Below are 13,280 nucleotides of genomic sequence, written 5' to 3'. Positions count from 1 at the left end.
CCATCTACTAGATCCATTCCGTGACTGGCAAACCACTCAGCCGTGTCCAGTTGTGTGCTGGTCCAGTCAAGCTCCAAGTAGGATTACTGCATGTAGAACATCAACATCTCCTGGTTCTGGAGGACTCCACCGCTGATGTGATACTAGGGCGCCCTTGGTTGGAGCAGCACAATCCCATCATCTCTTGGACCACCAGCGAAATCCTGAAGTGGGGCGACACCTGTTTCCCAGACTGTTTCCCTCACATCCCTCAGCCTCCTGCTCCTCGTTCTGTGACGCTTTCCGTCTGCTCTATCTCCATAGAGAGCCCAGTGGATAAACAGTCTATGGATATCCCTCCTTGTTACGCCCCCTTCAGTGATGTTTTCTGCCCGAAGAGAGCTTCCAAGCTGCCTCCGCACCGGCCATGGACTGTGCCATCGATCTGCTTCCGGGTGAGTCAGTGCCCCGTGGGAAGATTTACCCGCTATCCATCCCTGAGCAGAAGGCCATGGAGGAGTACATCGAGGAAGCATTACATCAGGGCTACATCCGTCCTTCCACTTCCCCTGCTGCTTCGAGCTTCTTCTTCGTGGCCAAAAAGGACGGAGGCTTGCGGCCTTGTATCGATTACTGGGCTCTTAACAGAATCACTGTGAAGTTCCGCTATCCTCTTCCTCTCGTCCCAGCGGCTCTGGAACATCTACGCGGTGCCACTGTCTTCACCAAGTTGGACCTCCGCAGCGCGTACAACAATACGTGAGGGGGACGAGTGGAAGACAGATTTTGTGACCCCTACTAGACACTATGAATATTGCGTCATGCCGTATGGCCTGGTCAACGCCCCCTCCGTATTCCAGGATTTCATCCATGAGGTGCTCCGGGAGTTCCTCCACAAGTTTGTCCTGGTCTACATCGATGATATACTGATATACTCCCGGAGCATGGCCGAACATCACCACCACGCTGCGGAGGTCCTGAAACGCCTGAGAGAGTTCCAATTATTCCTCAAAGCCGAGAAGTGCTCCTTCCATCAACCCTCAGTGCAATTCCTTGGATACAACATCAGCAGCAGTGGCATCCAAATGGACGAGGGGAAGGTAGGAGCCATAAAGAACTGGCCCACTCCATCCACCATCAAAGAGCTCCAAAGATTCCTCGGGTTTGCAAACTTCTACAGAAGATTCATCCAGAATTACAGCTTCATCGCATACCCTCTAAAAAAGCTCCGTTACAAGCCCAAGTCTCTGTCCTGGTCACCAGCGTCTAACGAAGCCTTCAACACCCTGAAAGAAGCATTCACCAGCGCACCGCTCCTCGTTCACCCTGACCCAGAGAAGCCCTTCGTCATTGAGGTACACGCCTCTACCACAGGGGTAGGAGCAGTGCTCTCGCAGCAGCAGGGGAATCCAGCCAGACTCCATCCATGTGCCTTCTTCTCCCGCAAACTCAGCCCGTCGGAGAGGAACTACGACATCGGCAACAGGGAACTCCTAGCCATCAAACTGGCTCTGGAAGAGTGGAGGCATTGGTTGGAGGGTGCCAAGCACCCATTTACGGTACTCATTGACCATAAAAACTTGGAGTACTTAAGAGATGCTAAGAGATTAAACCCTTGCCAAGCTCGTTGGGCGTTGTTCTTCACACGTTTCCACTTCAGTATCTCCTATCGTCCTGGTCCCAAGAATGTGATATACACCTCATATACACCTCATATACACCTCAGAGAAAACCAATGGTGAACCGGAGCCTATTCTCCCTGAGAACATTATCGTGAGTCCCATTCACTGGTCTGAAACTTCCGTGCCCTCCTCCAATGCCTCTACCAACGTAGCCCCAGGTTTGCAATATGTCAGCAGGACTCAGCGCACTCCACTCATCCATTCATTCCACATATCTCTGGGCACTGGCCACCCAGGGGCCAATGAACCTCTCTCGCTGCTAAAGGAGTGCTTCTGGTGGCCAAACATGGCTAGGGATGTAAGAAGGTACGTACAGGGATGTCAGGAATGCACCATCTCCAAGAGCCCTCGCCATCTTCCATCTGGCAAGCTACATCCTCTGCCCGTTCCCAACAGACCCTGGTCACACCTAGGGGTGGATTTCATCACCGACCTGCCTGCCTCCGACAACAATACCTGTATCCTGGTGGTTATTGACAGGTTCTCCAAGTCCTGTCGGCTGATTCCCCTCAAGGGACTACCTTCTGCCATGGCCACCAGAACTCTTGGAACCAGCTACAACGAGCTCTTAGCAGATGCAGAATGACAGCCGACCTGAGACGCTCCACTGCTCCAGTCTATCAACCAGGTAAGAAGGTCTGGCTGTCGACCCGGGACATCAGAATGCGTCTGCCCTGCAAGAAGCTCAGTCCCAGGTTCATTGGTCCCTTCACCATCAGCAAGCAGATCAACCCGGTCACTTATCAGCTCCAGCTACCACCACAGTACAGAATTCACCCGACTTTCCATATTTCACTCCTCAAACCTCACCACCCTTCTGTTTCTGTTCCCACAGAGCCACAGAGCTGAACCCCCCCCTTCTCTCATCCTGGAGGATGGAGCGGCGTATCAAGTTAACGAGATCTTGGACTCCCGGCGACGTAGTGGTCTACTGCAATAACTGGTGGACTGGGAGGGCTACGGTCCCAAGGAGCGCTCATGGGTACCTAGAAACGACATCCTTGACCACTCTCTGCTCGACACCTTCCACGCTACTCATCCAGATCGACCTGCACCCCGTGGAAGAGGACGAGCACCACAACGTCGGGGTCCTCGGCCCTCTAGAGCGGGCCGTGGAGGGGGGGGTGCTGTCACAGACACGCCAGGCTCCACCATCAGCCAATCACAGCGCACTCCCTCACCAGAGTACTAAATACACACACCTGTTCCCCATCGGCACCTCATCACAGCAGACGTAAAAGCACACCACTGACCTCAGTCAGTTGTCCGGTCTCGTTCTAACGAAGGACTCTTCATGTTGATCTCCAAGACTTCTGAAGTACTTACCTGTTCTACTCCAGCGTGTTTTCCCAGTCTCCATGCTTCATTGTCTGTGTGAGAGTGTACCCACCTTTATCTTGTGTTCATCCTGTCACCAGCCATCCACCCAGCCACGATCTTCAAACCTGTAAGACAAAGGACTGTATCAGTGTTCCGTTATCACTCCATTAAGAATCCATCTTCTACCTACTTACCTGCATTACTGTGTTTACCGTGCTGTTCTCCAATAAAACTACCATCTGCTTCCATATCTGTGTCTCCTGCCCTTGTGTCCGTAACAGTCAGTGGGCAAACATGCATTTTGCCATCATAATGTGTACAGCACAGGAGAAAAAAAAGAGTGAAAATAAATAACTTTTAAAAAACACTAAATGTGTTTAATTAAGCACTTTCCACTTAGTCATTATGGTCGATGTAAATTTCTACAAAACAATCTGTCATGTTTGATTTCACTTGAAACATGTGGTTATGCTAGCAAAACACTGCTTGTATTAATTGTACGAACAGACTGTATGACACACAAACTGTATAATTACAGTTAAATAAAGAATAAATAGTCATAAACTAAACACAGAGGCTTCTGTAATAAAATATGAAGCAGCTGTGGCATTTGAAAATCAGTCCAGTGGCCAGTTGCATAAACTGCTTAGACTATTCATAAAAGTTAGTCATCTAAGTTTTTTCTTCAAGACTGGTCCTTTTGTAAAAAGGTAGAATGCTCTAATCTGAATCTGAAAACACCGGATGAGAAGCTCAGTGCCGGGCCGCGCCACCACGCCTTTAAAATTCGAACGCATTGTGGCGCCCAGCTACGACTCACAAAGTTATTCAAAATCCTGCCGCACCACAGAGCGCCATTTACATAGTTTTATATTAGGCTACATTTATATTATATTTCTCTCAAATCGTCGTTAAAGGTGCAATATGTAAGATTTTTGCAGTAAAATATCCAAAAACCAGGCCAGTGTTATATATTTTGTTCACTTGAGTACTTACAATATCCCAAATGTTTCCAACTATTTGTAAATCGTGAGAAAATTGTAATTTTAACCAAGGCTCCGGGACGTGTGAGGAGTCGCCTGTCAATTGCATCATACCCGCGTTATCCTTGGTCTGCCTCGGTTTCCGGTTTTATTTTGTAGAAACCATGGAAACACCAAAGACGCTTTAGTATATTACACGTTTTAAATCTGTTTTTAAAAATGTTTAAATCTAATTTTCTTGATTTTTTGTGAGTACCATGCCTCAGAGAAAAACACTATTTTGTCAAGTAGCTAACATAGCATAATCAGATGCAGCTTTATTTTTAGTAACAATAATACAGAATTTTCTCCATCATACAGTACGTTTTAAAATGAATTGCATGCCATTTATCAACACAAACCATCCAGCATTTAATATGATATTCTAAAATTGATCTATCTTACTGCAGTGTGTCTCAAACAAGTGTCTCACAGTAGCCACAGAGCGAACGCACAGAGTAATGTTATAACATCATTTTCAACACTCTCAAATGTATCTAATATGATAAACAGAGCTGTGTTACCTCATACTCATGACCGGAGAAGCGGAAGCGGCGACTGTGGCATAATAAAAGTTCCGCTGCTCGTGAGGCGTGTGTTGCGCAATCGCTCCAGCGGCCTCGTTCAGCTCCCACAACACTCGGTCCTGCTCTGCTTCATACTACAATAACGTTAATAATCGCATCCATGAACATGATCTCTTCCTGAGACCTATCCCTATTCTTTTCCACCGGCCGTTGAGGTGAAGACCACATGTCCCAAGATTCCGCACTCAAACTTGGCGTCATCAAGCTACGCCTTTGTTTTGAATAGGCCTCTAGCGACCTCTAGCGGACAGAAATCCTACATGCTGCACCTTTAATGTACATACTGACTTCACCCTGTGCTGCATGATAAACTAAGAATGTAAAACTAATGTAACAGCTCTAAACAAAGTCTAAACATATGGAAATCTATATTAAAACTATATTAAAGTTACCCTTTCTAATCTTTCATTTTGCCCTGTTGTGCCATTTTTCCATTATCACTAATCTGAGAGCAAAAGCCACGGCGGGTCAGGAGTGTCGGCCAGCCACGGCGGGTCAGGAGTGTCTGGCAGCCACGGCGGGTCAGGAGTGTCTGGCAGCCACGGCGGGTCAGGAGTGTCTGGCAGCCACGGCGGGTCAGGTGGCTCGGGCAGCCACGGCAGGTCAGGTGGCTCGGGCAGCCACGACGGGACAGAGTCCGTAGATGACCACGAGGTGTCGCATTTCTCCGCGACACCCACAGTAAATAAAGAGCCAACAGACAACAAAGCATAATCCATAAAGCTACTAAGTGATGAACGCGGTCCTTCAGTGCACAGTCAGGCCAGTCTGAATAATATGCAATGTCCAAATATTCCGCAACATATTCCTCCAGTGATCGTGAGCCCTGCTTGAGCCCTAATAACAATAATGCAATGTTCCTACCAGACCAGTGTTCACCAGAAAAGCTGCTGGATCGTTGTTGTGGCGAAGTCGGGACTCAGGCAGAGATCCATTTGCAAGCTTTATTAAATATGAGCGTGGTCGTACAGGCAGGGTCAAAGCAGGGGCAAACAGGAACAGCAAGGGGTAGGCAGAATCGAGGTCAGGATACAGGCAATGATCAGGACAGGCAGATATCACTCACAGGTCACGATACAATAAACAGTCCAAAGGCAGGCGGCAGAGAATCATAAACGGGTAACAGACAGGCAGACAGGATATAAACGCTCAGAATTGCAACACAGGTTAAACAATACTTCGCAATGAGGTAGTGTGTGAGTGAGTCTTAAATAGTCCAGATAATAGGCTACAGGTGTATGTGGCAAATGATGATTGGTGTGGAGTGTGCATGTGACAGGCAGGGAGGATTATGGGAAGTGTAGTCCAGGAACTGACAGGAATCGTGACGATAACATACAGTATGACTTAGTTATCTTAATTTCATAATGTCCTTACAATATTGCTGACCATAGTGAATGTGCGCGTCCGGTGTGTGATACCTGTGAGTTGTCCGAGACACGGCGTGGCACAAGCTTCTCACCTGGTGTGCGATCCCAAGACCTCGTCTAACTGCTAGTTTTTCAAACTAGATCTTAAAGGTCATAAAATTCTGTCATTAATTACTCTCATGTTGTTCCAAACATGTAAGACTTTCATTAATTTTCGAACACAAATGAAGATATTGTTAATGAAACCTGAAAGCTTTCTGTCCGTCCGTTGACAGCATCGAGACCGGTGGTAAAATTTTTGTTTATTGCACTTTTTGTCGTAACTTAAATTCACTAATGGCTTGTTTCCACTGAGCGGTACGGTTCAGTACGGTACGCAATTTTTTGCCGTTTCCATTGTTAAAAGTTGTGAATGGTACCCTAATTCCGAACCGTACCGTACCACTTTTTTGGGACCCTTCCGTTGGGGTACCAAGCACAATAGTACCAATAGTACCAGTACCAAAAGGATGGAGCTACACTCACTTAAGAACGTTGATTGGTTGACAGAGAATCATCACTTGCACGTGCTACAAGGGGAATGACAACGCAAGAGGTATTTAAAAAAAAAAAAAAGACAACACAAGAGGCGCCACACAAATGTGTTCCAGGCAATGCGTACACTGATTATCTTTACTTCATGTAGGCTATATAACAAAACGAAATATAAAACACAACCCTGCCTCTTTTCGTTTTCATTTAAAAAAAAATATGAAACCTATTAATGTGTGGTTCAGGCAATATGTGAATATGTACTCTGATTATCTTCACTGTATATGTAGCCTATAATAAAATGATATAAGACAAAACAACCCTGTCTCTTTTTGTTAAAAGTCAGTTTTAATTATCAATAATAGCCATTATAAAAGTAAAAGTATAAAAAGCTATACATTAAGAAATAAAGACAAGCAAACAATTCAGTCAAACGTACAAAGTCAGCGCTCTAGTACAACAGTAAAGTTAAATAAATATATAAAGTTATGAAACTTCACGTTGCCCTCAGCCAAAACGATTTGCCCAGGAAGATTGCCCGTTAGATACACAAGACGAATGACATCTCATATTTAACCACTACAGAGACATCAGAGCCAGTGGCAAATGTCAGAAGGACTACTCTCGAGGTACAGCTGTTCTCGACTGAGTACATTAGCACTGAGTGCCCGGTGATCACCTGGGCCCAGTTTTTCAAAAAATGTACTCTGGATCAAATTTATCCGGATTTGGAAATCCCATGTTTTGCTATCCAGGATCACCTGATCCATCTTACGTTTATGCCAGTTTTTTAAAGGAACGCTGGATTGAATCACTGTGATCCAAATACCAAATTTCAGGATTACCAAATCCTGTTTACCAGAGCCTTAAATGGAACCAACAGTGTAGCCTACTGGCTTAGCAAAGAACAACAGGTAGGCAAAATACCGGTGGCCACAAATAGCCATTGTTTGTTTTAACTGTAAGAAACAGAAACAATGTAATAAACAGAAACATTTTACATTCCTTATTTTGTTATAATGTTAAATAACAAAACAAAAACAATACTATCCAATAGTCAAAAATCATTTACAGGACAGATACAAGCTCTTTCCATCTCTGCCTTTAGGAGAGGTATCTCCATCTGCACTTTTTACTGCTGCAGTTGGGTAAGCAAGATTTGTTCTTTACCCAGTTCAATTTGTACTTCTGCTCTTTCGGTTTCAGAAGCAACTCATAGCTGTCACCATCCTGGTTTGTAGCTGAGGAACATTTGTGTTTTCTCGTAGGAACGTCTTGGACTGTCTTCATTACATCCACTAGGGATCTATCTTCCTCCTCAATCACTGTAGTTAAGTCCAGGACACACATTTCCTCTGCAGGAGAATTTTGCTCGCATTCTTCTGAAGTCCTAGTCTCTGTAATTGTGGCCTCTCCATCTGCTTCTATGCCTTCAATGCCATGCAGAGCCTCTGATTTTTCTCCTGCTATGATATCAAGGACCATATCAGTGAAATCACCCCTCTTATATGGCTTGTTACCTGTTTGGGGGTTCTTGGCTTCAATTAGGTCTTTCGTTGCCTTGGCCCTAAGGTTCTTCCATCGCAACATAACTTGTTTTACAGTCCTCTTTTGGCAGGACCCCATGGCATTGACATGATTGGTTATGTCCTCCCAAATGTTGTGTTTTCCTTTTTTGGTCACTTCTCCACCCTTTGCTGAGCTGAAACCTCCTACTATCGAGGCAAAATTGGCCCGAACACCCTCCAGCAGTGCACAGGTTTCTGCCACAGTGAAATCAGGCCCTTTTGAGTCCATGGTTTGGTGTAGCCAACACTGATCTTAAAAGCCTTGAGCATCATTGCGTTCGCTTGTGCTCAATTAGGCTTACACAAATCAGCTCATTGCTGGTTAATGGGTCACACCATTTCAACACATCATGTCTTTGCACCCATTTCTCTTAGCCTACAGAGGCATCCACATGGCGGGTATTGTTCATTGTTACCGTAGGAGAAGGTACCGTCAAAGGGTGCATGCTGAGCGTGCCAAACCACTCAAGCAATACACATCAGAAGAACTGTATGCACGTTTTCGCTTTGGGAGAGATGACATTAAGTACATTGCAGATCTTGTCAGGCTAACACTCCAACACCAAACCCAAAGGAGTCATGCTTTATCTGTGGAGGAACAGTGCTTAATCGCTCTGCGCTTTTACGCATGTGGGACTTTCTACCAAGTAATTGGTGACAATATGGGAGTGAGAAAAGCAACCGTGAGTAATGTGGTGAAGGCTAAGTCAGTAGCACTGGGCAGTCTGATCAATCAATTTGTTTCCTTTCCCAAGGATGACTAGACAGCTCAGACTAAGCACAAGTTTTTTCAAATGGGGAACATGCCTAGCACTATTGGTGCTACTGATTGTACTCATGTGCATATCTAAGCACCTTGTGAAAGGGAGTGGGAGTATGTCAATCGAAAGGGGAGGCACAGCATCAACATCCAACTTGTGGGCAACGCCGACCTCATAATAACCAACTGTGTTGTGAAATGGCCAGGGTCTGTTCATGATGCACGTATTCTAAGAGAAAGTGCACTATACAGAGAGCTTCAATCCCACCGACCAAATAGTATTGGGAGACAGCGCGTATCCACTCCTACCATGGCTAATGACCCCTTTTTCAGTTGCAAACACACCTGAGCAGGCACGCTTCAACTCCTCACATTGCAAAACAAGATGTGTCATTGAACACTTAAATGGAGTCCTGAAGAGACGGTTTGCGTGTCTTAATTACTTGTGAGTACAACCCAAGGTGGCATGCAACATAATCCTTGCCTGTATTGTTTTGCATAACATCGCCACCAGGCATCATGTCCCTCTTGATGACAATTTTGATGGACCTGAGCCTGATGTAGAACCAGAACAGCCGCCAATGTTCTTACCTAATGAAGGACACACTGGACATGCAGTTAGAGATGCAATTGTGAGAAATTACTTTTAACTAGGCTACTGAATATATTTGTTGTTGTCATTGCCATTAATATACTGTGGAATTATAGAGCTGTGAGCAACAGTGACATTTATTTGACAGCTGATAGCTTTGAGATTTTTTTTTTGTTTGTTTGTTTTTGTTGTTTACCATATCTCATTAGATGTGACATGGTTCATATATGCTTCAAATATGAAGAATTTTTTTATTTTTTATTTATATAGCACAATTTAATACAACGTTGGTTGTCCAAAGTTGGTTTCACAATCCCAAAAAAACAAACTAAAGAAAAGAAATAATAAAACGATATAAACAAACATATAACCTTAAAGAAAATATACACACATCCATCATACAACTATATACAACTCCATCATTAAAACTTACAGTCAGAGTTGAGCAAATGTGATTTTAACATGGCTTTGAACACAGGTAAAGATTTGGCAGATCTAATAGCGACAGAGAGATCGTTCCACAGTTTAGGACCGGCTCGAGAAAAGGCTTGATCACCTTTATGTTTGTATTTTGTCTTAGTAATGCAAAGAATTTATTTTCGGATCTCAAGGATCTGGGGGGAGTGTAAATTGTCACCATCCTAGACAGGTAAACAGGGGCTAAATTGTGAATGGCCTTAAAAACATGTACGAGAATCTTATAAATGATTCTATAACGTACTGGCAGCCACTTTAGTGAAATTAATAACGGAGTAACAGAGTCATGTTTTTTTGCAGACTTGATCATTCGCGCTGCTGCATTTTGGATTTTCTGTAGACGCATTAGCGCTCTACCATCAACTCCATAATAAAGGGAGTTGCAATAATCCATTCGAGAAAAAAACATAGCTGAAATTGCCTTCTCAAAATCTGATAAAGATAGAAATCGTTTAGTCTTTGGTAACAGACTTAGATTGAAAAAAACATTATCTAACAACTGTGTTTATTTGACTATCCATCTTTAACTCACTATCCAAAACAAACCCCAGGTTTTTCACCTTGGTTTTAGTAGAGTCAGATAAGGTAGTAGAATTTAAGTACTAAACCACTTTGTGCTTTCTAGGGCCAAACACAATAGCCTCGGTTTTATTTTCATTAAGCTTCAAAAAATTTACAGCCATCCAGTCCTTGACCTCCTGTAAGCATGCCAATAGAACATCAAATGAGCTTGAATGTAACTCTCTCACGGACAAATAGATCTGTGCATCATCAGCATAGCAATGAAATGATACTTTATGTTTTCTAAAAATAGCCCCCAAGGGTAACATATAAAGGGAGAAAAGTATTGGAGCGAGAATCGACCCTTGTGGAATTCCCCAGGGAAGATGTACTCTTAATGAATGGCAGTTCCAACTGAGAAAGATCTGTCCGTGAGATAAGATTCAAACCATTTCAGCACATTGCCTTTTAGGCCGACCCAGTGTTCCAGACGTTTATTTAAAATCTCGTGATCCACCATATCGAACGCCGCACTAAGATCAAGCAAAATTAGAATAACATTTTCGCCATTGTCCAGTGACAGCAAAATGTCATCTAACACTTTAACAAGCACTGTCTCAGTACTATGGTGAGACTTAAAGCCAGATTGAAAAGGCTCATCTATTGCATTCAGAGTAATGTGGGCTTGTAACTGTTTAAAAACTACTTTTTCTAAAAACCTTTGCTAAAAAAGGTAAGTTTGAATCGGGTCTAAAATTATTATTATCACCTCCCATGGGCACCGAGCTCTCTGCCACCCCTGGCCTGTTTCAGTTTTACAATGATACCTCCATGCTTTCCTCGCTTCCTACAGCGTTTTCTTCGATGAACGCCGAGCGAGGAGCAGCACAGGTACATAGGAACATTTTCCAGCGGGTGTGGAGGAATAAAACCAGATGCTTTAAAACATTTTTAAAAGCAGCCTCCACTGTCGCTTGAATCTTTAGGAGTTGAGTCCGATCGTAAATGAACATCGAGGACACGTTGTGTGAGACAGGTTATCAACAGCAGTGACAAAACAAAGACAAACAGAGCAGGTAGACCGCATGCCATGTACACCGGCGCCATCACAATCTGTAAAGAAATGTATATATCATCAGTAAACATTGATTTTGTGATCATTCACCTAAAAAAAACTCTCTGGTTTTATTTGGTTCGAAAAATCACAACTGAGTCCACCCTTCTGATGGAATCAGGATAATCCTGTTTTTTTTTTTTGATCAAATAGATTCCAAACCGAGTTCACGGTTTTGAAAAACCCAAAGGGCAGGTTTGATCCAGATCAAATGTAAAATCGGATTACATGCTCTGATCTTAGTTCGGAATCCCTCTTTTTCTTTTGAAAAACCCATTTCCAAGATTTGATCCAATCCGTGATCCGAAATCCCACTGGATTACTTTTGAAAAACTGGGCCCAGGATCTCACAACAGGATCTGTTTCAAATAGGCGCTAACTTCATAAATAAACCACATATTTGAGCTTTAAACAACTGCATTCTTGCCTGAAAAAGTTTTAAAACTACATTTCATGACAGAAAGTAGTTTTTAAATTACGCAGGTTTTCTCCACCGCTTGCTGGTAGGTGCGAACTACCAAGGACGCAAGTCTGAACTTTGCATAGCCTACTTGGTATTGTGAAACTACGGAGCCCCGGACATGACATGCAGGAAAAAAATAGTAGGCTAAATCGTGCGCACGATTTACTAATTCGTTCCCTCGATTTACTAAAACATGCGCACGATTTATGATTTATAAATCGAGGGAAAGAAATAGTAAATCGTGTGCATGATTTAGTAAATCGAGGGAACGAATTAGTAGGCTAAATCGTGCACACGATTTAATTTTTTTTCTTGCATGTCATGTGCAGGGCTCCGTATGAAACGCCTAATGTCGGCGCACAGCAAACAAAGCTTGTCTTCTTCTTGTAACAGACAGCCACATGCCGAGAAGCAAGAACAAGATCTGCGGTATTCATTGTTGTTTACTGTGTTGCTTTCTTCTTCGCGCAAGAATGACTTCGATCGCTACTTTCCGGCTTCCACCTACAAGGGTACTGTTGGTGGTGGAAACGCAAGCCTGGTCAGGGTGTACCGTTCCGAATCATACCGAACTGTACTGAACTGAACCGAACTGTACCACTCAGTGGAAACGAGCCATAAGTAGGCTATCAATTTAAAGTTGTAGCAAATAGTAAAATAGCAATTTACTTAATCTGTTTGCACTGGGATTACAATATCAGGGTTTTTCCTAGCTCAAAATGAGGCGGCGGTGGTAAAATCCTGATCACGGCAGAAAAAAACACTTTTACATGCTCCCCCGGAAGAAAATATCGTTTGTCTATTTGCATGTGTTTTGGACTTTTGCAGCGCGTTTGTCTATTTGCATGTGTTGTGGACTTTTGCAGCACATGTGTTGTCAAACTGACGATGTTTTCTTTATTTGCTGGTGTTTTTTCTATTTGCATGTGTTTTCTTCATTTGCAACGCGTTGAGCTCTCTCGGCCACTGTATTTATCTCTCATCCACCCGCGACCCACCCGCAATTGGAATGTTATTTTTGTATTACTCGGTCGGCCCAACCCGCGGATTATCTGATGCGGATATAACCGCGATCCCGCATCACTTTCATGCGCTCTCGCAGAATGTCCTGAGCGGCTCCGTTCGTGGCAAGCAAGTTGTAGGGCGGGAGTGAAAGCGATCTTTTTGGCACGGAACCCCATTTTCTGCAGTGGGGATGGGCGGAACGGTTCGAGAATGGACACAGGCTGGGAAGGAACCGTGGTAAAGGGGTATCTGAGCATGTGACTGCCTGTCTGAGTTTTGTCAACACTCGACAGCCGGAGCAGGCACGAA

At 44.0% G+C, this 13,280-nt stretch overlaps 1 pseudogene; it reads left to right on the top strand.

Moving 5' to 3' along the window:
- The first annotated feature begins 8,451 nt into the window (after window positions 1–8,451).
- On the top strand, window positions 8,452–9,717 carry LOC127512875 (putative nuclease HARBI1; annotated as a pseudogene).
- The last annotated feature ends 3,563 nt before the right edge of the window (window positions 9,718–13,280 follow it).

Source organism: Ctenopharyngodon idella, chromosome 5 (genome assembly GCF_019924925.1).
Source record: "Ctenopharyngodon idella isolate HZGC_01 chromosome 5, HZGC01, whole genome shotgun sequence".
Taxonomy (NCBI): domain Eukaryota; kingdom Metazoa; phylum Chordata; class Actinopteri; order Cypriniformes; family Xenocyprididae; genus Ctenopharyngodon; species Ctenopharyngodon idella.
The sequence above is the reverse complement of the archived record's forward strand: the minus strand, read 5'-3'. Positions and strand labels throughout refer to the sequence as shown.